The sequence below is a fragment of the Agelaius phoeniceus genome, chromosome 5 (assembly GCF_051311805.1).
Source record: "Agelaius phoeniceus isolate bAgePho1 chromosome 5, bAgePho1.hap1, whole genome shotgun sequence".
Lineage (NCBI taxonomy): Eukaryota > Metazoa > Chordata > Aves > Passeriformes > Icteridae > Agelaius > Agelaius phoeniceus.
In genome coordinates, this window is record NC_135269.1 from 27,785,113 (window position 1) to 27,810,570 (window position 25,458).

General features: G+C 41.3%; 1 protein-coding gene across 11 annotated transcripts in view; it reads left to right on the forward strand.

Moving 5' to 3' along the window:
- Nucleotides 1-25,458, forward strand: part of ANKS1B (ankyrin repeat and sterile alpha motif domain containing 1B) — a 408,217-nt gene that overhangs the window by 316,302 nt on the left and 66,457 nt on the right. The window contains exon 1 of one of the 11 annotated variants that reach the window (XM_077178722.1): nucleotides 4,748-4,769. The exons of 9 other annotated variants lie outside the window; for them this stretch is intronic. The gene's annotated coding sequence lies outside the window, so the exon portion shown is untranslated. Of the gene's footprint in view, nucleotides 1-4,747; nucleotides 4,770-4,914; nucleotides 5,112-25,458 lie in introns of those variants that run through there. One more of the 11 variants, XM_077178721.1, reaches the window with a different exon arrangement.

Consider the following 25,458-nt stretch of genomic DNA (forward strand, 5'->3'; position numbering starts at 1 on the left):
GACCCCAGCTACGTACCCCAGCTAGAGGGGCTGGTTTTGTCAAGTGTAATTTACTAGTAAAATTTTCAAATCTGCATTCTGTTTATCTCTTAGATTCATGTTATGATGATGCTTTCTCAGTAAACATATGTAAACAATTTCTTTACTCAATATCTGAATATTATTATGTTTATGTGTACTTCTGCTAACCTATGGTATAAAGCCAATCTGCTCAGTCCCAATTCAGGAAATTCAAAATCAACATGGCTCTGGAAAAAGATTATAAAAGCAGTCTGGTTAAATATTTTCAATCATTTTATCTTGCTTTTTAATGAAGATCACTTCTCTACTTGAAAACATGATTTAATTTTATCTTGCTTTAACTCACTGGACCCGTTGATAGACTATAAACTAGTAAGAGTAGGGACATCAGCAAAGCAGTTCAATTAGCAAGTACTTATCTCTAAGAAAAAAGAATCGAGTTGTTATAATGCAGACTTTTGCAGCACTTGTGAAAGAAAATAAATGAGCACAAACCTTTGGAGACATTATTTGAAGAATCAGGATATAGTACTTCTATTTACTAAGAAGAAGCTGTTTCAACTTATTTTCAGAAATAAATTTCATTGCTAAAAGACATTAATTTGTATGACTAAAACTTCCAGTATGAAGCTAATCAAGTGTTTATTAACAATGAATTTTAAGCAGAAAACAGATTTCCTCCCTGTGTTTCAATAGATCTCACTTTCTGTGAAATTCACGTAGCATTGTTTCTCAGCAGAAAAAATAACTTTTAGGGGACATTTTGTTAAAAATCTAGGTCTGTTTTGACTTATTCATCAATGTGCAGTGTGGTGATAAGCCTGAGAAATCTTGCATGTAAGTAACTGTATGCATGTGGTAACTGGTTTCTTTATTTAAAACTGTCTTTTATGCTATAGGTTAGGGTGATCCTTTTCCAGAAATAATCCAAACCTCCCATTTCTGCAATCTCATTTGTAGAAGAAATTTCTGCTACTTTCACGTGGAGGTGACTCATGTCTAGAATCTATGGAATGTTGCTGCCCACAGGTGGTTTCCACAACGAGGAATTCCCCAGTGTGCCTGATTTTAAGGCATATCTGGATACCAGCTGAATATAAGAAAGCAGATCCTGTTCTAGCCATTCTCTGGGAATGGAGACTTCCTCGTTATCGTGCCCTACTGGTCAGACAAGTTTCATTCAGGCAAAGACAGCAATGGTAGCCTTTTGCCATGAGGCTGGTTAGCAATTCGTGCTCCTCATCTGACATTGCTGAAGACACCCAAGTAGAACCACTGCTGCTCAGCCTGAGCCACTCCCAGGGCAGTAGAATCGCATGTTGTCTACTGTTCTCCAGCTTTTAACTCCTAGGAGTTTGCCTCTAATCAGCCACAATGGATGAAGCTTGCAGGAATGTGTAATGGCACCCAAAAATAATATGAAGCCATTCACAAAACCAAACAATTTGACAGGGTTGTTTTTTTGCTGTAAAGGAGAAAGCCATTGCAGCTCCTTGTAGTGATCCACAGATCTACAGATAAAGGAAGTGTTGGGCCAGGCTTTGATCATTGTGATCAGTACATCAGCATACTTTGCTGATCAGTTCAAGAAAAATCACAGGGATCTTCTAAGAAAAGAAAATTATATTTGTGATCAGATCCACTCATACAACCACTGACAAAATTTGGCCTCAACGTACACATCCAAGATTTTGAAGCTTAAAAAATATTTTATAAAACTCATTAAAGGGATCCCTCTCTCTTCTACCTAGATTCCCATTGCTAAAATAAATTCTTACTCTGCCTTTATGAAAAGACAGTGATCACACTTGTTGAAACATAGAATGGCTCACATGGCCCTCAAGCCAGGACTGCAGTCTGTCCAGAGTCTCTGGTCTCACACCCCATCTCAGTCCAGCCTGTAACACCCACAAAAACACCAACTGAAGAAATGGCCTGTTCCTGCCCATGAGAGAGGCAAATTTTTTCTCCCTTTACAGTAACAGATCTTCTAAACAGACTGAGAGGTATCCCAAAGAACATTCCTGCTATGACACAGGTCTCTCACGTCATTGATTTTTCTCTTTACTCATCTGGCCCTGTCAGGATGCCGAGTGACCAGCGTTCTCTTCAGCTCCATCACAGGAGCAGGGTGAGCACCAGGTACAAGTGGCAGCCTGCAGGTGCAGACTTGGCTCACTCACCACTGACACAGCCATGGCACCTGCTCACCTGTGGGTGGGCAGGCCTTAGGGAAAGTGCTGCTGGCTGGAAAAGAAGCCAGGCAAAAAGAAGGTCAGAGTGGCTGAATGGGAGATGTACCTAGTGGTGAAATCATGCAGATCTTCCCTGTCAAAACATGACAAAATCCAGGTTCATGTTCGCCTCTTCACTAAGCCTCTAAATGTCTAAAAATGTCCTTTCTTTCACCATCTTGCTAGAAACCTTCATCCTTTCCTAGGACTTGCTGTGTGCTACACACTTCTTTCCTTCATGGAGCGCTGCTCTAGGCTGGAATATGTTGCAATCAATAGAAGTAATGAAGTTTATGGCAGGTATAGAAACTGGCTGGCACATCCACTATGCTCTGCCATCATCAGATTGGCCTCATGCTGACAGCCTTAACTGGTTCCTCCTCTGGCTTAGCAATTCCATGTAATTATTGCTCCTAACTCAGACAGTTGTTAATGGATCACATCCCACCTATTCTAAAGATCTGATTTCAATTTAAAAATGCAGATCACAAAATCCAGGACAAAGCAAGTTCAGACTGTGCTAAAAGCCTTGTTAGTTATAGGGATAGAGATGTGGAGACCCAAGGTATTGGAAAAGTATAGACAAATCTATAAACATCATTCAACATTTTAAGGAAATGCTGCCAAAGCATCTGCTTTAACAAAAGTGGCACTGACAATGTAGACGTTAAAATTTAAACTGCATTGACATGTTTTGAAAAGATGAAAAAGAAATGTTTTGAAATGGACATTTTCATATTTCCAGACTCAGTTTTTAGAATTCTGTTCAGGATATGTTGCAAAATGTTTATGTTTTCTCCTGATTCAAGATGAAACTAAACTTTTGTATTCTGTTCAGCCCTTCTCCAGATGGGCTACATCAAATCTGTATAAACACCAGACCGCGTCTATAAGATTTTATTTAAACAATGGAGCTCTGCAAAGAAGCAGAGAGTACTCAGTTAAAATCAAAATAATTTTCCAAATCTCATTCTAAAATGTGCTTTAGAGCTAATGCTTAGAGTTCCCCAACATTATTTTGGCAGGAGTAATTAGATGAAATCAGCTATGATATAGACAACTGGATCTCTAGTTTTCATTCCTACTTTAAGCATTCCTTTCAACTCTTAAATAATCAGCAGTTGATCTCTGTGATTCATAGGCAAACACTGCTGCCTTTACTCACACACGGAGCAGTGCATTCAAAGTCAGCACTATCTTGTGGTTGAGTCAGTCCAACCGCTACACGTCGCTGAGCTCGTGGCTATGTGCATGTTATCTGTACTCTCTGTAACCAAGAGAACCATTCGTAAATATGATCGTTTACTCCTTGAAAGACTTGCTTTGGAAAAAATGCAGCTTAGCATTAGTTTGAGACCTAATTAATGCTCTGAGGGACATACACTCAGAGCCTCAAGTACGATTTATTTTGGTGCTCAAAGCCATCTATGCTTGAAGTTCTATATAAGCACGTGCAGTTGAACATGTCAGACGAAAGGGCTGGTGAATTAGGTTTCTCCATTTAATCAGTGTGAGGTCCCTGAGAAGTCTGACTGACTATGAACTTCTGCACCTGGAAAGTTTGCCTTGCTGGTGTGCTGGATCTGCAGCTACTGCATCATCCATCCCTGCTCTTCTTGCAGGGCTGAAAATGATACTGAATTTCAGAACTATTACTTGTCTGTATAAAGCTGTGCTGCCCAGAGAGAAACACTTTGTTTTTCTTCCAGTTGTTTATTAAGGATTTTATTTCACAGAAGACAGAAAGCCTCCAAAGGCAGGACTGGGGCCTGAGGCACCTGCCTGGCTGATGTCTTGGATAGATCTGCCGGGAGCGGGCTGGAGAAATGCAGCAGGCATTACTAACCACAGCCTCCCTATCAATTCACCTGCTGTAACTGAGTAAAATTTTTTGACCTGGTAAAATGCTTCTTCCAGTCTCCACCGGCTGAGCTTGTCAGATAATGTGCTCAGCCATCAAGTGTGTAACTTCCTCAGGGAAGCAGAGTAAGAGATAAGAGCCGCCATGGGGGACTGAAAGTGCAACTCTGTCTTCTGACATTTTATAAAGTTAAATTATAGGGGCATTATCTTCTGTATTTTATTTCATTTATTAGGCAGCGCGGGTGCTGCTTAATGGGATGCAGTCACTGAAGTAAATAATCCCGTGGGATGCTTATTTGTTCGTATTAACGCAGAAATTCGAGCTCGGATGTGATTTATGTAGACACTCGTGTTAAAAAAAAAAAGAAAAAAAAAAGGTGGCTCTGCCAAGGGAACGAGGCAAGGCGCTCGCCAGCCGGTGGCGGGGACGGAGTTTCGCCGGCGGCTCCCCCGGTCCCCGCGCCGCCACGGCTCCGCTCGGCGGCCGCCGCCAGGCCCGGGGCAGCGGCGCCGCGCGGGAGCGCCCCGCCCGCGCGGAGTGCGCGGGGGCGCGCAGGGCCGCTATCCATAGATATCCATAGTAACGGCGGGGGCCGGGGGAGGCGCCGCGGCAGCTCCCGCCCGCCGCAGCCGGGACCGCACCGAGCCGCGGTGAGCGCGCGCGCGCGCCCGTCCCGCTCCGCCCCTCCCCCCCCCCGCGGGCGGCGCGGCCGGGAGCGCGCGCGCGCGGCCCCGGGGAAAGCGGGAGGGGGCTCGGGGGGGGCCGACGGGGGCGCGCGCGCGGCGGCGGCCGGACGGGGAGGGCGGCGGGGGCTCCGGTGTGCGCGGCTCCGCGGCGCTCTCCCTGCCTGACTCACCGCGGGGCGCGGGGAAGATGCTCAGCGTGGAGGGGTAGCGGCTGCGGAGCAGACGTCGGGGCCCCCCTCGCTCCCCTCCCTCCCCGCCCCCGCCGGGCTCGGCAGCTCAGCCCGCCGCCGCCGCCGCCGCTCCTAGGTGAGACCGGGGGCCAGGGGAGGTGCTGGGCGAGCACGGGGGGCCGGGCACGGGGCCACCGGGCACCGCCCCCGCCCCGCCGCGCGGCCCGGAGCGGGTGTCGTTCCCCCCCGGCCCCGGGCGCGGGGAAGCGCTGGGAGCGGACCCCGGGGGACGGGCGGGCGGGAGCCGGCGGCGCCTGCGGTTGCTGCGTTAGCAGGATTATGTCAAGGCTCGCCTCGCCGGAGCCGCTGGGGCGAGCGGCGGCGGCAGCTCCCGCCCGGCGGCGCTGCGGGGCGCCGCGCTCCGGGGCGGGCGGGGGTCGGCGGGGAGGCGGCCACGGGGCAGCGGTGGGCGGCGGGGCGGACGGAGTTTGAGCCGCCCGACGGAGCCGGTGCTCGCGGCTGGTGAGTTCTCACCGGGCCGGCGTGGCCGCGGGAACAGAGCCGCCCCGGCCGCCCCGGTGCGCTCCCTCCGAGCCGTCCGGAGCAGTGATTAAGCCCAGGGGAGCGGGCAGGCGGGCACCCGCCTCCGGTGCCGCACGGGAGAGCGGCAGCGCGGCGCGCAGGGTCCGCAGCAGCGGCTGTCGGGGGGGCCGTGTCCGTGTGCGCCCTGCAAAGCTCTGCTTACTTGGGTCTGGCAACTTGGCCGTAGTGTGCCCTGGTCCGAAACTTGCTACGCGAGGTTTCGCCTTCACGGCACCGCTGGTTGTCCGCTCGGTGTTTCAGGAATGCTGCTTGGGCGAAATGTTACGGTTGTGGCGGGGGGAAAACAAAAGGGATGAAAAGCAGAAGTGTGTAAAGATCAGAATGATGGTTTATGTTTCTCTATCTCGGAAAAGACTCATGTTTGAAAAATACACAGTAATGAGCAGGTATTGTACTGTACGGCGAGAATGCAGTATTGGGAGACAAACGGTACCTGAGAATTTAATTTGGAATTTAGTTTGCTGCACACGTGCAGTAACAGTTTTCCTGAGCATTTTTAGCATGTGGAGTGATGCATGTTGCCATGTGCCTTGCAAAATTCCTTAAGCTATGCGAGCAGTGGCAATGTGTGCCAACGTGCCCAAAATCAAGGTGTACTCCATGCCGTTAAGAGCAGCGGTGCTAATGAGGAGGCTACAGTGTCTATCTGACAGGATTACTGATAGACCATATCTTATCTTAAAGAACGTTTTAACTCGTTCCTTTAACGAGGCACAAAATGCTGTTAGACCCTGGCGTGATGGATAGTAACTTGCCATTTGAATGCACTTTAAGGACCAATTTGTGTCCTCTTCTGTATATGCCAAAATATAATATATAGTCACTTGCTAGAAAAAAAACCTCAGTGGAAGGCTGTTCGTATGACTATCTTTATAAAGATAGTGATACGTGATCACATCTGTATAAATGTGATCACAAATTGTAAGCGCTCATGCGAAGTTGATACTTGTTTGCTCAGTATAAAGCCTTGGTCCTATGGTGTGTAATTAGGATAAGGAATTAAAGCTTCATTCTGGTAGCATTCTAAAAATTTCAGTCGTGCTCTGAAAAAAATGAAGAGTAAGTTATTTTAGCAGAAAATTTTGGTCTGTTGGCAGTTGCTCGCTAAGAGATTTGTTCTTCTTGATACGTGAATATAACACATACAAGCTGCTGTTGTGCTGTCGCTCACACACCCTCTTAACTTTACACACCTGAGAAGTTCCATTTCAAGAGTTTCTGCAAATGGTTGACAGATGAGATCTGGAAGAGCTCGCTGATGTATTCTAAGTAAGCTCTGCTTTCTGTACTGTTGGTGAGCTCCTTTATATTTTTTTTTTTTTTCCAGAGAAAGGAGATGTGATAGTCAGGAAGATATAAATTTATCTAGAAAGAAGGCAAATTAAAATGTACTGTACATATTCATTCTACTTAGGAGGCATTGAAATGCAGTACCCCAAAATTAATTCAGAAAGCTGAGGGTCTGCTGCTTTTTCTCTTTGCATTTTTCTTGGGTAGGGGGGAGGGAAGAATGACACCCCTAACTGGAAGTGGGCACATGGAGTTAAAAATGCAGGGTAGAGAATGTGAAAATTGGGAGCAGAACTGGCAATGAAGCTGCCATCAAAGGTGGCTGCACTGAAGTAGGAACCTAAAGCAAACTGGCTCTAGGCAAAAGTTTTGCTGCTGAGGAACTTAAGAGGGAGCTGTGACCTGGGTCAGTCATGATTTCATTAACAGTCCAAGAAAAAGACACTTTATTGTTGAAGGAATCAGAATTCCATTTCAGAAATGTTAATTTTAATTTGTTTCCATCGCTCAGAAGGATGGAGGCTTTGCTTTGTTTTAACATTGAACAATTGGCATTTTGGTAAGGATCTTTGTATTTATTTGTTGCATGTTAGTGATAGGCATAGCGAATAATATTCCTCACAAATAGTAAATTCCCACCTTGCTTTGGGCAGACTCAGAAACTGTCAAGCTTTGGACTTAAGCTCTTTTGGCTCTTGGTCCTGAGACCTGCTCTGCATGCAGACTACAGGTTAAAGCAGAGATGAGAGTGAATGGCATCATTCTGGGTCCCGCTTACTCATTTGCCAAATACCAATCATGAATAGATTTTTTTTTTTCTGATGATCCTATTATCATAATGCTTTGCTTATTAAATGTTGAAATTTTATAATAATCTTCCAAATCAACACTTGCTGTGATGAACTGGCCAGTTTTTACTCTGAGATATGTGATTTTTGTGTTTGTACATTAGGGAACATATTGGCTTATGCTAGCTCACATTTTCAATGTTGTCTTCACAGTTCTACGAGCTGCAAGCTTATTTTTAAGAAATCACAGTCAAATTCTGGAGAATAACACCTTCAGAAAATTGTACCATACTGGCACTCTTTATGATCCAATGCAATTTTTCCCTTTGTGTAGGCAATAACAGAGGGCTGCTTGTGCTTGGTCTTTTAGTCCATGTGCCAACTATGCCAGCTTGTCTACAAGACAGTAGTCATGGTTCCAAGTTTCAAGGGGTTATGCTTCAGATAAAGATGGCTTTGACAAGGTAATTAAGCAAGGAAAGTTGTTTCATTGTCTTCGTTTGCTTGCTGTCTCTATCCATGGACTTTCTGTATTTTTTTGCCTATGAGGAGAAAAGATTCAAAAGGTGGTAAGTTCATTAGAGGGTTTCAGCATGTTATGCCCAAAAAAGAGTATTTTGGGCACTGCAGTTCAAAGATGCAGGTCTTCACATACCTTTTACTGCTTAGCTCTCTAATAGAGTACCAGTCTGCACCTTGAATTGCTCTTAAAATTGTCTTGTTTTATGGATTACATGTAAACACAGTGGGGCATTCTTGGGTCAATTTTAGTGGTCATATTGCTTCTGATACGGACTTATATACTGCCAAGTGTTCTTGGTGGTGTTCAGTTGTGGTTGTTTTCCTTCTTTTCTGTTTACGTACTCTGGAGCAGTAGAATTTTTCTAAAAGTCCTTCAGTCAGGTAGAAACATTTTTTCCTCTCTTCAAAGATTCTTCATTTTCAAAAAACCCTCAAATTTGGCCTGAATTCACTCTGACAAACTTGAGCATAGTGTTAAAGGATCTTGTTGACATTGTCACCCTGCAGTTAATTTCTCTGAAGTGAAGTGTCTTGCAACATTTCAGATGGCTTCATGTTAGCTGCAGATAGCAATTATTATGTCTGGCCTAAGGAAGCGATGATACTGGTGTTGAACAAACCTTCACCAAAGAAAATCACCAGGCAGATAGTCTCTCTTCCTTGACAAAGGAATGGTCATTCTTGGTTGAGGAGTGCTGGTACATCTCCTTGGAGATTGTTCTCTGTCCTCTGATCACAAAGAGGTTCTTGTTGTCATGAAAATGCCCAAGCACATAGAAAACCCAGGATCTGTTCTTCCTCCATTCCTTCCTTATTGCCTTGATCCTCTTGCTGGTGGGTTATTTCTAACTCTGTGGACTGAGGAACATCTTTGAGAGTTTTGTGATGCCTTTTGTAAAGGCAAATGATATTTGGTCCCTGCTTGGCACATCCTTTGGGGTTGGATAGCATCTTTGTGGTGTCTTGAGAGGAATAACAAGAACACAGGGTTATCAGTGTTAACAATACCCAGCTTTGGTCTCTTTTTTCATTAGGACTCAAATCCCAGAATATCTGTGCCCTGAGAACTGAGTTTGGGTTAAAGTCAAATGCCTGAAACACAGCTTGATCAAGAGAAGAGGTAATGAGCAGTGACAGTGTATCTGAGGACCTTCTAAAATCTCTGGCTGTGCTATCACTTGAGGGCACTTGCTCAATGTTAGAAAGCAGTCTTCAGCACTGGAATGTACTCACTCTGTGGACAGTTAAGATTGTACTTTTTTTCCCTTGTGGATATTCATATCTTGGCTTGTTTCCAAGGCTTGCATGATCCCTTGCTAAAAGAAGAGTACCTTTCCTTTGGGAAAACCAACTGAAAATTCCAGCTGGTCCAGAACTAAGTAATTGTAACCATCCTGTTTTTTCTAAATGTACCACATGTTCTGTAGGCTTATCGGTGCTGCCTGAAATAAGTGTCAGCTGGGGTCTTGAGAAGCTTGAGATGAAAGGTCTTTCTCCCAGGCCTTTGTCTTTGGAGTTTCCTCTTTCTAGAAACAAGAAACTGGGACATGTTAAGGAAAGATATGTAATTTTTCTTACTTTTTTTTCAGCTTTTTGATGCAGGAAATCCAACGTGTTTTATACGACGTTTGTTACGTGTAATTGGTTTGTTCTTCATTCTGTTCTTGTTTCCTGCAGTCATCATACATTGAGAGAGTTTTTTCTATTGTTTAGAATGTTTTAAGTTCTGAGGCTGTAAAAAGGCTAAATTTAATAAAAGCTGCAATAATAGCAGATGAAGTCAGCAGGGAGTTTTGCCTCTTTGACAGAAGATTTTAGACCATTGTTTAAATTTTGAAGTTCTTTTTTCCAGAAAGTGCTTCTCTACAGCAAAGAATAAGCATTTTGTTTTGCAGTACATTTAAATGTCACAAAATGGGAAGGTGATAAACATTTGTTTTGCTTGTCCAACTGTAGATAATTTTCTGAACTCTTCAGTTAGTTGACTGGTCCTCCTGGTGCAGATTGGGGTCAGACCTTCAGTGCTTCTGGGTATTTGCATGTATGCTGCCTCAGTTGGTTCTGTGTACTTTGAAGTAAGGCTTTTGCAGTGATATCAGTGGGAATATATGACTCTTTCACCGTGGGTATACTGAAGATAATTTATTTCTTCTCCATGTATCTGTTCAGTGAAGAACACTATTACACACAATATCTTTAAGTATCTCAATACAATGATGGTACAAGCCACTGGTAAATTGGTGAGCTGTAAAAATGTTTGGGTGTAATTATTACCAGTATAGGAAAATGCAAAGTCAGTTACAGTGTTCATCAAGAATTATTATATAATACTAAAATGTGTGTTTATGTATGTGTATATGCATGTATAATAGGAATAATTTAAATTCTAGAAGTTTTACTGTTGTAATGCATGATCATCTCAGTGTTCTCAAGCTTCATTTTACCCCACTGAAAGTGATATTAAAGCTCTCAATAATTTTGAAAATAATCATAAAAAATGTGTGTAAAAATAATCTAGTAAATTCTTACTGTTTATACAATCTTAGATAATGTCACAGCGTAAAGAGATATGCTGTAAATGCCAGTTTGCAAATAGTTAAAACACTTATTTTTTAAGTTACCTGAAAACTGGCTAATTATCTCCTTCAGGATCCCATAATCAAAGAGCTGTTATGCTGCTGTTGTGCTTTGTTAATGCTTTTGTTTTCCAGGAATATTTTCATATATGGTTATAGAACCTTGGAAAAGTGTTACTTTGTTAGTAGTGCAGCCACCTGGAAAGTACATTATTAATGAGTATGCAATTGGTCTGTGAAGCACCTGTGTTATTATTATACAATCAAAATACATAGAACTTCAGTTTTCTGTACCAATATTAATAAACCACCACAGAGGTAAGTGGATATTAAAGTGAATAGTCACACAGAAAAATACTTTAGCAAAACCTAAGGGAATTATTGTATGATTCATTGTATTTTTAATGAAGTCATTATAAACTGGATGTAAGTTATTATTTTTCTTTAAAATCTGAGTGTAGTAGGGATTTGGCTCTTAGCACTAGCAAGAAACAAGAATTCAAGGATTTCCATAGGCTTTTGTGAGCACTTCTCAATACTAATCCATGTTATGCCCAGCTTGGGTATTTCAGAAGCAAAGATTGGCTCTACAAGAAGCACATTATAAGAAAACTTCCAAACCTCATCTTTGTTAAAAATTCACATGAAAGTGTTATGTTTAACAGGTGTTGACAGGATTAAAAACCTGTTGCACTAACTATTTCCTAGGGATTTCCCCACTGCTTATTAATTTAATTAACTATCCATGTCACTTTTACATACTTATGCAAAATGACAATAAATCTTTAATATTGTCTCTATACTGCAAAGTTGCACTTCTTTAAGCATTAAAATATGGAAAGAACATGAAACATTACAACTGTTATTTTTTGCTTGAGTTCTGTTGATCCTAATTTTTGTTGTTGGCATGAGTATCTTTAACTTGTGTGACCCTTAGCACAAGATACAGATTTTGGAATCATCATGTGATGGTGGGACTTGAGTGCTGCCAAATCACTGCCTGCACTGAACCATCTCAGCATGCCACCAGACAGCTCCATACTTGTCCTTTAAGTACTTTGTGTATGTGTTAGTCACAGCACAGTAATAGCAAGTTTAATTGTTTAATGCTGTCTGCATCATGTTCCTTTCATAAGCCTGTGCAACCAGTGCAGGATAATCTTTGGGCTTGCCTGGATGAAACATGCCCTGGATGAAACAGCTGTAGTTCTTGGCTGTGCCCATTCCTTGCTGTTACCATTTTTGTTCCTTACAGAGCTGTCTGGGGCTAAGCAGAGCAGCTCTGCAGCGATGATGCGCACTGGGAAGCGTAGGGCAGAAGGAGGTGTCACATACCCTGAAGGGTTTGCACTCAGAGCTTTTGAACACAGTTCTCAGCTAGTGAAAATTGTCAGAGCACCACTGATTCTGTTGACTGCACAGGCTGAAGAGCATGTCTCAGGTACCTTGTCAGAAATAATCTTCCTGGATACTGGGAAGAGGGACAAGCAATGGAATATGTTCAGTTATCGCTGTGGTGAAGAAGCATTTGGCCTGCTTCACACATACCTTTTGGAAGATAGCAAGAATCTTCCTGCTGCTATCACAGTCATGAGAGCTCTGACACTGAGAGAAGCCCTGTGGGGTCTTGCTAAAGATGCCATCTTTTAACGTGATTTTATTTACTTCTTGATTCATTTGCATTGACCAATTAATTGGCTAAAACTTCAAAGAAAATGAAATGTTGAAGAGGAAACTCGATATGTGGTTTTCAAAGGGAAAGGTGCCTTTAGAGGAAGTGTTAGTATAATTGATATTCTCTGTAAATGCTCAGCTGTGGAAATTGGAAACTAAAGTTAGGTGGTCCTGATCTGGAAAGCTTGGCTGAAGAGTGTTAAGTTTCCCTTTGAAGTATATTTCACTAAATATGACATGTTCTACTGTATATGCAAGCAAGTGGTGTTCCTAGGTTGAAAATTTTGTTGAAATCCTTTGGCCTTGATATTTTAAGGGTAGTATTGCAGGCGTACACTTCTGTAATAAAAGTATTGTTAATGTTCATTAAAATTATTGTTAATGTTCATTTAAATACGCAGCTTAAAACGTAAGCTAGAGAGCAAATCATAGCTCCCCAAAATAGCAATCTTCTTCCCCATTTAAACAGTTGACTGCATTGAGATTTCAGTTTTTGGTTATTAGAGGGACTGAAGACTACTGTAGTTACAAGAAAATTTACAAGCTCCTTTCTTTTTTGAACAGTTTCCTAAATACTTCCACAAATAAAGCAAAGCTGCTACTTGCTTCTGCTGACTCTCAGTACTGTGCACCATCTCATAGGTCTGGTGCCCATAGTGGTCAGATCACCTCAGCTGAGGACAGTAGCTTGGTCAGACTGGGAGGTGATTCCCCAGTGGCTCACTCTTTGATGTCTGAGATTGGTAATCTATGCTGGGATTTTTGCAAGAGAAAGATCCTGTTTTATCTGCAGAGCATCGCATAGAATTGATTTTTAAAAATGTCTTTCTTGACTTACAGTAGAAAAAATTTCTTTTGCAAAAGTAGTTTAGAACAGAAGTACTGTAAAATAAACAATCTGAGTTAGAAGCAGTGAATAAACACAAACCAGCAGTCATCTTTCCATGTTGTTTTTACACTGGCATGCACCCTGCTTTGAGTTATGTAACTTAAGTAATAGGATTGTTCTTTGACCTTCATAATCTCTTTCTATACTGGAGGTACAAATATTCATGTAAAATAAAATTTCTTCTTTTCTAAGCAATCTTCATTTTTAGTTATCCATATGTGATGGTGATTTTATTCTTTAATGCAAAACTGTTGATTCATGGAAGTAATCCTGTGTTCATGCATTATACAAAAGCTATATCTGGTATTGTTGCTATTGCTAGGGGCTGATGTGTCACATTTTTATAAATCTTGTTTCTAGAATATCTTATTTCAGCCACTACAGCCCAGTTCTGCTTAAAACCTTGTTATGTTGATCCTAATGCAGTGATGACATAACTAAGAGAGTGAGGGGGCTTATTAAAAACTAATAATATCCCTGAAGTATTATTTTAGTTCATTAGGAATGTAGCAAATCCTTACCAGTCAGGTCTTCCTAAAGAGGTTGATTTGAATGTCTAAACTAAGTGGACTTTAGCAGTTTTGGTTTTTTAGTTGTTTTTTTTTTTCTTCTACTTCCCCCCTGTTTTTTTCGTCTAAGTTTATACTTTTATGTTATGGATCTTGTACTTCATTATTCACCTCTGCCATTCCCAAAACCAAATCCTGATCTTTTGCCCTGATGACTTTGTGCTGCTCCATGGGCAAAGGAGAGGTGGTGCTGCCCTTCCAAAGTGCGTGTGGAGAATCCTTTTGACTGATGGTCTCCAAGATGGATCTCACCATTTGGCTTCCTGTTCTTCCTCCTGTTCCTGACTTCCTACCTCAGCACAGGGCCCCAGTGATGAGACAAAGCTCTGAAATCTCCCTGCCCATGGGAGGAAGCAGGTGGTTGAAACTTAACCCAATCTTGAGGCATCCTCATATCCTACAGAGTCAAGATAAGGATTAGGGCATTACAGAATAACTTCCAAGTCGCTCTTTGTCACACATTGCTGTGGTGAGCAGAGGGTCTAGCCCAGCAGTATGAAAACTGACATAACTGAGTTTGGTTTAAAGGTCTTCATGTTGCTGAAGTCATGGATAAAGCAGCTTGAATTTGGCTCAAACGTTAATGGTGTGTGCGAGTGTATAATCAAATTTGAAGGCATTTACATAATTACTGATACATCGGAAGCATTAAGAGACCTGTCATGCATTATTATGCTATCAAACGTGATACCCTTTGTAGACTGTGACACATGGAGTGTTTTTGTTTATGCTTTTGACATGCTACAAAAGATTGTGTGATGCATTCAGAAATTACATTGACATTATAGCAGTCTCTGTCTCCCTTTTTCTACACAGCAGTTTTTCAGAGAGAACAATGTCAGTCATGGTTTTCTATAATCTGAAAAGGGATAAAAGTTGAGTTAGTAATCATCATAAAAGAATTAGATAAAGGAGTTTTTTTCCTACTTCTTTAAGCTATGACAAAGAGGACTTCTTCCTCACTCTACAGTACACTGTATTTACAGGCTTTGAAGGTTGAAAGTTAGGGAACTTGCTAAATTGTGAACAGGAATAGTTGAAAACAGCAAGTTTTGTGTTTGGAATCTGGAAAACAGTGATGGCAGAATGGAATAGAACCTTCAGGTCTTCAGGACTGATTCTGGATACTGTATTAATTGGACCATAATCAATCAAGGTTTAAATTATTAGAGTTTTTATTTGTATCCTGGTATCTTCTTCCACAGACAAGAATTCAGTAGTCATATTCTTGTTTAGATTTTGCTAGGTCTGGTATGAAAGACTGAAATACTGCCTCCTAATGGGGTAAAATTATTTTATTTTCTGGGATACAAGACTTACTGGGCTACATTTGTAAGGATTCTGTAAAGACATTGTTCTCTGTAATACTCCAGGTGCGGGCTGGGGAACTTGTGTAATCCAAAGACTCCCTATGGAACTGGAGCCCACACTCCCTAATGTATCAGGGAGATATTTGCATGGTTACGTTTTTCTTAGGTATATAAATTACATGGACTATGCAAATCAGAGCAAAGGGCATGTCAGTTTTTACAGAGTGCATCTCAGACATCAGCTTGAAAATGCAATATTCCTATTCTTTAACTGAATATCTAAAATGTATGGAATTGGTGTGTTCTGAATTGCATATGTGTCCATAGCATTGCAAGGCTTGGTCAATGAGAACATTCTGGTAGGTGCTACCTGGTAGAAAGCTCTTATGCCAAATGTTAAAAAGTGTGAGTGGCTGAAGACAGGTAACAACAACAAAGGGGGTTTATAAAAAGGCTGCAGAGAGACTCTTCATGAAAGTCACATAGTGATAGGACAAGGGGGAATGACCTTAAGGTGAAGGATGGCAAGCTTAGATTGGCTATTACGAAGAAATTCTTTAATGTGAGGGTGATGAGGCACTGAAACAGATTGTCCAGAGGTGTTATGGACTCTTATCAGTGGAGGTGTGCAAGACCAGGCTGGATGAGGCTCTGGGTAACCTGATTTAGTAGAGGGTTGCCTGCCCATGGCAGTGGGGTTGGAAGTAGATGTTCTTGAAGGTCCCTTCCAACCCAAAATATTCTATGATTCTGTTGTAGCAAATCTGGCTCATCAGTAGCTCTGTGTTGCCACAAAAGATATTGCAAAGTCATCTTTGGTTTTTTGAGCAGTAAGGAGTGAGAGAGCAGGGTCTCTGAGGCATTGGCTCAACTAAAGCAAATGTTCCTTTATGAAATCACTCCAGTTGCTCTTATTTCAAGCCTTTTCTAGAAGATTAGAAAAGATTGTGCTAGTCTGCTACAAATAGCTTCAGTATCAGTCTATGACTTTTGATTTTGTTAGAGTAGTAGATTCACATACTTCTGTTCACTGTAGTGCATCATCCATCTGGGGCAAGGATGTTTTCTACCAACCAAACCAAGGCTTTGTTTGGTGATAGGTTTGATTGCTCCTCCAAAGTAAAATCCCACTGGAAAGCAAGAATATTTCACCAGGAGCACTTGGTCCATGATGAAAGTGAAAATGTTTTTCTGGATAAAGTGGATAAGAAATCTAGTGATGCTCATTTCATACACTTTTATCCTACACTACTGACCTCCTCTTAAGCAGTCCTGAATTTCTGTCAGCTCAGTAACAGCCCTGGCCTTTCATCTGTCTGTTTAGGATAATACTATGTGTGTGATTATTATACAGTTACATTTTTGAGGGATTTATTCCCTGTGTTTGCTCTGCTGCCTGAACCATACCTATCCTAGGAGTTGATTGCAGTATTTATCAAAGCTATGGAGCCCCCATTGGAGCCATCTGTAGGTAGTGGTTGTGCCATCTGTCACTGAAGACTGCGTTCCAGAGGGAGAGACAATATGCACAGACCTCGTCATGCAAAGCCTGTAGGGTACGGTCTCTGATGTTTGCTGTATCCTTCTGATATGTATAAGTTCCAGTGTTACACTAACTCCTAAAATCTTTATTGCAAGAGGCTTTTGAACACCACAGTGGCTGATACTTCATCCTTGCCCCCTCTGTATGCATAATGCATTTTGCTGAACTCCACACATTCCTCTGAGAGGTGAACTGTGATCCCTGGTTGTTCAAGACTGCAAGAGTAGTAAAAAATGGGCAACACCAAGCTGCAAAAAATTTCCAACTGGTATATAAAGCTCAGAGATAATGGCAAGGGCCACAAAAACTAAGGTGCCTTTGGGTGCAAGCATACAATTTTCTGAATATTTTTGCTATGAATTATCAGGGATTACAGCAGCAGCAGATGTTCGAGGCAGCATGATATGGATTGTGTATACCTTTGTGCTGTGATTAACTGAGCCAATATCCTTGCATGCTAAGAGATAGGTGACTTCAAAAAGTTTCAAGAGAACATTAACAGAATATTTCAGGAATGCTTTCCCTAAAGATGTTGCTAGCTAGAGCAACATTCAAAATTGTTGTATGGTGTTTACTGATCTTCTAATTTGTGAGTAGAAGTAGTGGCATGTGATTAGCCACCAAGTTTTAAGTGGAATTTGCATTATCTTCAGATGTATCTCATGTTGTATCTGGGGGCAATGTGATGACCTAGACAATATTGGATGTGGGAACCTACTAATGAAACTGCAGGCCTTCAGGACAGCAATTTTCATGACTTCATATTCTCTCTACTGCCTAAGCTTAATTGCAGTCCTTGTCATAGGGAAGGATATACCTTCATACTTTGTGCTCATGGGGCCACGAATCCTTGTGCTGCCTCTTTCAGCTCTGAGTAAAGCACGTACCAGACACATGCTGGTAACCACAGAGCTCAGAGGCTGCTGTCAGATTTGCACATTGCCCAACTCTGTAGCTCATCCACACGAGTAGCACTCCTGAGCTACTCTTATTTGTTTTTGTCCACACAATGTTGGCAATCTGTCAGAAACAGACATGAAATATAAAGCAACAAAGTAGTGGGGCTTTTAGTAAATTTTCTTTTTAAATGCAACTCAAGGAACATTTTGTACAAATGACAGCACCCTAAAAAGAGATATTGCATCAGTAAGAGGCGATACTATGCACTGCTATGTTAAATGGGAGAGGAACTGATTTAGCACAAGCAAACGAACTTTAAACAAGCCCTGTGATACCTATTCCTATTCTGTTACAGATCAGATGTAGCATTAAGAGCCTGTCATGACTTATATGTGTTATGGCTGTGTACTTATGTATGCATTAAAATATTCCAAGAAATACATAGCAAGAACATTATATTGTCGGCAAGAGGTTATGCATGTTTAATCAAGACCGAGCTTCTGAAAATACTCATGAAATGTGGATGATCAAACATTTTACTCAAGTATTGAATTTGAGGGCATTTGAGTGGATTATTCTTTGTTCTTTATGGATGTTCTCTCAACATAAAATGACGGGAATATACAAATATATATATTTCCTTTTTTATGTATTTTTTTGCACCATAGCAAGGACTTGCTTCGTTGCTAGGTAACAAGGTATTGCTTTATTTGCAGGAGCAGTAGCTGAGTTGATAGTGGAGGCAATGATTTATCTGAAATGTATTAATATATACTGGAGCAGTAATAATGATTATTGAAATTGCTTATTTTTATGTGCTCCATACCATGGAAAAAATATATAATCAGTCCATTAGAATATTTCCTTCTACTGTGTAGAATAAATGCTTAATTACTAAGAATGTCCATTTATTTAGTAAAACACCAGAATCTGTATCATTTCTTTAGTGTCTTAAAATGGGTTCTTTCAGGTACAAAACAAGTAGTAAAGTGCTACCAAAATAAGAGGATTTATAAGGTGTAGCTATAATTGTCCATTCATAGCTTTTTTGGCCTTTCATAGACAGGCTTGCTTTTTCAGCAGCAATACATTTTCCTCCAGGGATCAAGGCCAAACCTGCCAGTCACCAGGGCAGAAGCTGGCTCCTTTCCTGTGGCAGGCTGCCAGCTCAGTTCTGCCTCCAAGAAGACTGGCAGGTGGTCTCCAGGCCACTCCACTGCCTCCTTTCTCACACAAGTCTGGAAATTCAGAATGGTCGCAGTTGCCTTCAGGGTAAACGCTAATGCCACCTGCTGCCACTGCCGGCACGGCGACTGACTGGGTGGTGCTGGATGCTGTGTCCATGGCCAAAATGTCACTGCTGTTCATCTTGCTCAGTTTTGCTGCTGTTTGTGAGAGGAAAGCATAGTCCTGGTGGAGTCCTGGTGGAGTCCCCGTTGACTTGATGCTTGCTCCTCTTAGGTCAGGTTACTCTTAGCCAGGTAAGCACCTTCATCCCTGTTATGTGAGATGCCAGGTCTCACAAGAGTCCGTGGATGCAGGAGGACTTTTGAGTACATGAAGGAGGATTTCTGTGGTCACACTGAAGCAGAAACATGCAGTTGTTCTTTCTTGGTGGTGGAAGCCGTATTGACTCAGAAGAAAGTTGTCTTCAGCATTAGCCAATTAGTGATTGGGGTATGGCTGAACATTTTTTAGTAGGATTCATGGAACTCTAGAATATCCTCAGTAGGAAGGGACCCCCACAGATCATCAAAGTCCAGCTCCTGGCTCTGCACAGGACCATCCTCAAGAGTCACACCATGTGCCTGAGAGCATTGTCCAAATGCTTCTTGATTTCCATCAGGCTGGTGCTGTGACCATTTCCCTGGTGGTTCCAGTGCCCAAACACCCCCTGGGTGAAAAGCCTTCTCCTAATATCTAACCTGAACCTCTCCTTACTCAGCTTCAGGCTGTTCCCTTGGGTACTGTCACTAATAACCAAAGACAAAAGATCAGTGCCTGGCCCTGTGCTTCAATTTGTGTCACCCTTGCCTAAATTTTTGACACCTTTCCTTCTTGCAAGGACTGAAGTTTCATAATAAATCACGTGTATAATTCTGCTCTTTGTACAGTAAACATTGGCTTTTTCCTCAGTTTTAGCAGCTGCAAATCTTTTTAACCTGCAGGATTACCTGTTAGACTTTCAACTTTTGTTCCAGATATTCACATACAGCTCCAGAAAGTTGCAGTTCACCTCCACTCCACTCATAGAGATTTTCTTACCCTGGTGGTTTTACCTTTAAAAAGGCTATTAATCTGTAGTCCTGATCAGGCTGTTTTGTTGTTTTGTTGGGGTTCTTTTTGCAAAGCAAGATCCTGCTTAATATAAATAAAATGGGGCATTTAGCAGTCTGTGATGGAGACCAAGACTAGCCTACAAGGGACAGTTGATGGGCAGGCAAAACCAGGATAGAAGAGATAGCAAAATTTATTTCAATGTGCCTTACCTGTGCAAAGAAATGTTTGCAGCTGTGGGTAACATTGCAGCTTTGTTGTAGTTTCTGTATTGTATCACACTTGACATTTTCCCTTAGAGCTCTAATGACTTCTAACACAGTCATTGCCATAATCATTTCATAAGTAAATAGCTGGAGGCTTGGACAGTGTCTTAAGAACTAAAGTGTTCCTTGTCTTTTTGGCTTCCATTTCAGCAAAAACAATGAGTAAATAAAACAAGGCAAAATGGCACTTTGACAGTACCTAGCTTTCCTGAAAAGTTGCAGAAAAGAAAAAGAAAAGCCAAAGCACAATAGGGTTAAAAAGAATAACATTTAGAAAACTGTTTCTACATCTCTAAGTGTAGAAGTTCAAAATAAATAAAAGGAAAACAGAAAGGACAAATGGGAGAAAATGGATGCTGCAATAAATAAAAAAGAGCAGCTGTTATGCTTCAGCATGAGTCAAAAGGATGAATAAGGATGGTTCTTTTCTGTAGATCATCAGAAGAAGAAGGAATATGGAACCATTGCTGGATAAGGACTTAAGGACTACAGTATATACAATTCTGTTATTTTAAAGTTAGAAGAAATTTTTTTTTTTTTTTTACATTTTCATGTCCTATCAAGTGAAAGTTATGCATTGAGGAAACATACATTCAGGGTTGGTCACACTGCCTGTCTGACCATCCTCACCTCACTTTCACCTCTTTGACAGCACCAGTTGTGTAGTGCGTTAGAGCTCGGTGTTGATTTATCTTGGCGCTGGGAGTGTCTAGAGAACTTTTGGATCATCATCAGAGGCACACTAGCATGGACTGTAGGAATTTCTTAACTCCCCAGATTTAGTGAGCTTTGTGTTTCATTGCTGTTTAAAATTCCCCAGTAGTAGTTATGATACTGACAGAGGACAACATTTGCCTGCCTGATGTTTTCATTATTTGAGCAGCTGGGTTGATGACTTGGTTCTTCACTGAATAGGAGGTCACCTGTATGGCTCTTTTGGTAAAAATGCTTTCCTTTTTGGATAAATCATCAAAGAACTGGAATTTTTCGGATTTCAAAATACTTTAATATATTAGTGTAGATGTGTTATAAGCTCAGAAATCAGTTTGATTCTTGCACTTCCTAAGCATCAGATGTCTCTTTCTAATCTGTGTCAAAAGAATGCTGTATATAAATTCTGGATGTGTATGCTAAGGTGAGAAGAATCACTGAAGACAGTTGCTTAATTAATCACTGTTCTGACAGGAGCATGGAATGACATTCACTCTACATGAATGCCATGTCATTTAAGTAAACATGAGTGCACAGCCCAGCTTTGTTATGCTGACTTGTGTTAATCGTTGCAGAAGGATGGAATTGAATCTAAATTTGGGAATGCTTTAACTTCTTGGTTTTAAGCAAAAAATATTAAGAGTAGCACGATACTCTTATTTAATGAGGTGGAGTGTAATTAAATAACTGCAGTTATGTAAAGTTACATAAGAAATAAGATTTGATGTTCTTGTTCTGAACTGTATTATTAAAAGACACATATTTTAGCATTTTTGGTCACTGATTTACTCCATTAAAGTTGCCTTTTGGAGAATACTTTTAACCTAATGAAGTATGGTCTTGCAGTTATTCTGTTGATCTTTCAAACTGTTTGGCCATTTGAGCTGGAAGAATGGTTTCTTTCAGAGGTATTAAGTTCCCACGACCTTCATGGAAGTGAGTAGAGGGAGCTCTTTTCATATCCTCTCTGTGGTGGGGATATTGTGTCTTGCACTGTTGAGGGTAGGAAAAAGCACAGTTGAGTAGTAAAGCCGAGGTGGGAAGCTGAAATTACAGTGAGGATGGAGGAAGCTGAAAAGAATACAGAGAAAGAGGTACAGAGAGAGGAGGAGTTCTGCTGTGGGCCAAGGGAAGGATTGTGGAGACAGGCATGAAAATCCATAGGAAAATGTGCTGTTCTTGATGCTGCTGGTGGTACTGGTCAATCACCAGTTGGCTTTTTAGAACAACTCACTGTGTGATGAATGGCATGTTGGCTTAAATAAAAGCAGTCAATTACAGGTGACTTCTCATACTGCTCTTCTCACTGCAATAGTGCACCCTGACTGATGACAGCCACCAGCACTTGTCTGTGGTACTCTTGTCTTCTGCCCAGGGAGAAAGGATTGGAGCTGGATTGAGCAGAATACCATGGTTGGTGGGAAAGTTCCTTGATGTATGTGTTGGGAAGGCAAAGGCAGATAAATATGCCTTCTATCTGGGATGGAAGGCAGTGGAGTGATGTGGTAGATGGTGACATTAGAAATTCACTTTTGCTTTCTCATGTATTTTCAATTAGATGTTTTACTTTTTTTACAAGGATTAATGTTGGACAGTCCTTGATTTGGAATTTCTTTATATCTTTGATCAGAAAATGCAATGTCTGTTATATAGCATAATAATTTTTCACTTAAACTAGTATTCCATGAGAAAGAGTGTTGTTACCTTCATAAATATTATCATTAGTTAATGAGAACAAAGACCACTATAAGAAAATAGTGTGGAACATCTGATTTTAGGCTTCCAGAGAGTGAAGACTGTGAATCACTTCTTACAGTGCTTGGCCAGACTGCATACATGGTAGATGTTTTTTAATGGTCGTATTTCACCCATTCTGATTGTGTGGATACAGCAAGTAAATCCAGGATGATTTCATGAATAAGGCATGGTGTTAGGATTTAGAAGATAGGGTTTTCATTCCTATTAGTATGCCAAGTTTCACCTGCAGCCTCAAATTTTTCAGTTAATCCTCAGGTTTGCATTTGTTCAAAAGAAAATAGGAAAGAGAAATCAAGTTAGTATTTTTTCCTCTCTGCACTGATAGAAACATACACTTGCATTATTCAAAGACTCGAGAGCCACACTCTCATCAGCAATACGGAATCAAGTGACCACATTGCAACAGGGAAGGTTGACTCTATATAAAATTAAAGTCAATGCATTAAAAAATGGGCTTAGAGCCTGATGTTTGTACTATGATAAGACTCACTAGAGTACAATAAAGCTTGATCATATGCGATGTAGGATAGTGGATTAAATTTCTTAATTGCTAATAATAAGTAATCCTTATGTCTCCAGGGTATATAGAAGGTTGAAAAGCAGCCAAACCCACTGCATTTTCATTGTGTCAGTCTCCTTGGCAGTTCTCTGTGGAAGCATGCTGATGGGCAGGAGGGAGGTTAGGAAGAGCCTGTGGGTATGTATGGCATTGCTGTCAGGTTAATAAATTACATGGGTCCACTGCAAAGTGGGTGCACAGAAGCACATATTGTATATGCTTCCGTGACACTCCAGCATGGCATTCTTCTGGCTCAGGGGATTCAGTTATTCATAGCTCTCTCCCTCTCTTAATTTAATTTGTGAGCTCATTTCACAGTAGTCTATTCTACTCCTAATGCTTCTACCAACTTTCCAGAATACTAGAAGTGTATAAAAGCAGTGGGAATAGACCCCTGAGCCTGGACTGTGTTTTTCACTGTGCTAAATATGTGTTTTACCATAAGCTCTCACTCCACAAAACCTGTGCTGCTGTTGTAAGATAAAATGTGTAGGTTTGGATTTCCTTTTCCTAGGAAGCTGGATAATAGACGTAGAAATGATGCATACAGCCGTGTATCAGAATAGTTCTGTGTTATATAGCTGTATTGGAAAGTAAAGCTCAAAGAACAAGTCTTTTATTCTTCTTCACATTTCTTTAATCATTTTTTAGCATGCTGTGGAATAAAACATACTGTGTCATATTTTTCTTCTCAAATCACCTTGCTCTACCCTATTCTTATTTATCTAGTGAAGCAGGAGGCTGTGTCTGAGTGCTTGTACTTTGTGCCCTGCACTGCAGTTCTAAACTCATTTGATGTTCAGTTTACTGCCCTTTTTCATTTCATCCTGATGGCCCATGTCTTCTCTTATACTTTTCCCTGGAGTGGCAGAAGTCCTGGATGCCTGAGATGCAAGGACAAATCCTAGCAAATGGGATGTGTCCAGTTGTCTTAATTTCACCAAGGGTGTAATTCTTATTGAGACCCAAGATCCTTGTAAGCTTCTGCTGTAAAAAAGTGTGGGTGTTCACAGAGCAGACTGGAAATGTTGAGTTGACAATATAGGATCAAGAGCAGCTATTAGTAAAAGTTGCTAACATCTTCATCTTAGCATATCATTAAAGTTGTGACTGGGATGAGCTATCTGTGCTCTGAGCACTGACAGCCTGGGCGGAGTTCCTGTAGAGAAGGGAGAAACACATCAGAACTGCAGCTTGTCCCCAGCTTGTCTCAGATCTGCCTCTGTTTTACACACTGAAGCAGTGGGTTGGCAGGAGGGGATTAGCACTGACAGCAGTGTCCTTTACACCCAAGTCTCAACAGAACCCTTTACAGAACACAGTCAGGGAGAGATAACGTCACACAACTTCTCTCCTCTTTGCATATGGTTTTGGGTTTTGTAGTTTGATTTCACTTGTGTCCAAGCTTTTCTTTGCATCCCTCAGAGATTGTGAATTCCTTGAACTTCAGTGAGTTAGAATTGTTGGCAACCCAGTGTTGTGAAAAGTTGAAGCTTCAGAGAAGGATTACAAAGTGCCCTGTTCATTTTGTCTTGTGAACCAAAAGGAAAAAGTTGTCAAGTTTGGAAATAAGAGTTTTCTCTTAATTAGAATATGCATGTTGCCTGAAAGTCCAATTTGGTCTTGCCCTTATACAGTAATAAGGTGGCAATTTACAGTAGGGCTGCTCCAGCTCAGGCAGACTATTCCTGTGTGTAGAATGTGAAAGTTCAGTTGTCCTTTAATTAGTGATTATCTATGTGATGAAAAACTAGTTAACCTCAGGGCTTGAAATACCATAGGGAAAAAAAATTACATAATGTAAAACTGTCCATGCGGTCATGGGACTTGTGCATTTGTATTCCAAACAAAGCTGAGATTCAAAAGTTTGTGGTTTTGGGAAGCAGATAGGCTTTGTTGAGACTTGTGATGAAATCACAGGAGTGAAAGACAATATACAGGATCTGCTTACTCACCATAACTGGGCCATCTCTGAAATTGAAATAAAAAGTAATCCTAGGATGTTTTTCTAGCTCTGAGTATAAGCAGTTATGAGATGGAATATATTTGTAGGGTAGGTCTGCTGAATAAGAAAATACTATTTTTACACGGTCAGCTTTCATTCTACCATTTCGTTGTGACTTTACCCATCCTTTTCAGTTCTGCAATGCAGCGTAATCCCTATTTTATTGGAGTACAGCATGTCCAAGTGAGACACTGGCTTCATTCCAGTCAATGGTATTTTGACTTTGACATCAAGAAAACCAGG